The sequence below is a fragment of the Etheostoma spectabile genome, unplaced genomic scaffold, assembly GCF_008692095.1.
Source record: "Etheostoma spectabile isolate EspeVRDwgs_2016 unplaced genomic scaffold, UIUC_Espe_1.0 scaffold00569481, whole genome shotgun sequence".
NCBI lineage: Eukaryota > Metazoa > Chordata > Actinopteri > Perciformes > Percidae > Etheostoma > Etheostoma spectabile.
Genome location: NW_022605154.1, coordinates 8,788 through 9,865, shown reverse-complemented (window position 1 = coordinate 9,865; position 1,078 = coordinate 8,788).

Sequence of the window (1,078 nt, the reverse complement as noted above, 5' to 3'; positions counted from 1 at the left end):
GCGGGGCTACAATGCCCACTCCGCCCAGTAGGAGGAGGAGGAGGACTGTTGATGTACACCCCTTACAGTTTTGTGACTTAGATGCTTGTGTGCAAAACTCCCCTCCCTGACAGGAGGGGCTGAGCATTTCCTCACAGCTTTCAATAGTCTTACAGCAGGAGTGCAGCTGTGTTTGGGAGATCTCAGAGCAGTATTGGGTAGAGTAATGGGAGCAGATGAAGCTAGTGCTGCCCTCACCAGAGGGGGAGCTGGACCCACTGTTCCCGCATCAGTGCCTGCATCAGCAGTAACCCCTGGCATTTGGGCTGAGCTGCACCGCATGTATCCCACAGTTGGGGATCATGCAGCATGGCATGATTTAAAAAAGACTAAGTGATGAAAATTTTGATGCCTATGCAGATAGAGCAAAAAAGATTTGGCAGCGTGCTATGAGGGAACCGTGGGACCAGTCCGCCGCCACAGTGGCGCTGTTCCGCCATGGGGTACTAGGGGGATACCCACAGCAGTTCAGACACAGTTAGGAGGAGTAGTAGGCCTGCAAACAATGACCGATGCAACATGGGGCGAGAATGTGCGTCATTTCCTGTCAAAACACCAAAAAGGAGCAGAGCAACAAAAGATGAATTAAAAAGACTACAAACTCAATTGTTAAAGAAACAACTGGAAGAATTAAACAAGCCCAAGCCCAGCAAAGCTAAACAAATGACAGTCTCACAGAACCCCCACAGTCAGAAGCCCCAGTGTTGGAAGCAGTCACTCACTCTTACAGAGAGCACAAGCTTCCTGGCCACCACCCCCACAACCACCATGGCCAGCGAACACGAGCCAGCAAATTTGGCCCACAAGAGGAAGAGGGCGAGGTTTCAGAGAGGAGGAGGAATGACTAGGTCCAGGCCTGGAGGAAGGACCTCTCAGCCCTACTCCTTTGCTACAACTGTGGTCAGCAAGGCCACTATGCAAGAGAATGCCAAGAGCCCCCAGCACAGCCCCTAGAGGGCCAGGGAGAACCCTCACCCCAACCATACCCCGGTGAGCCATGGCCACTGTCCCCCGCTAATCAGGCCCTACAACAGCAATG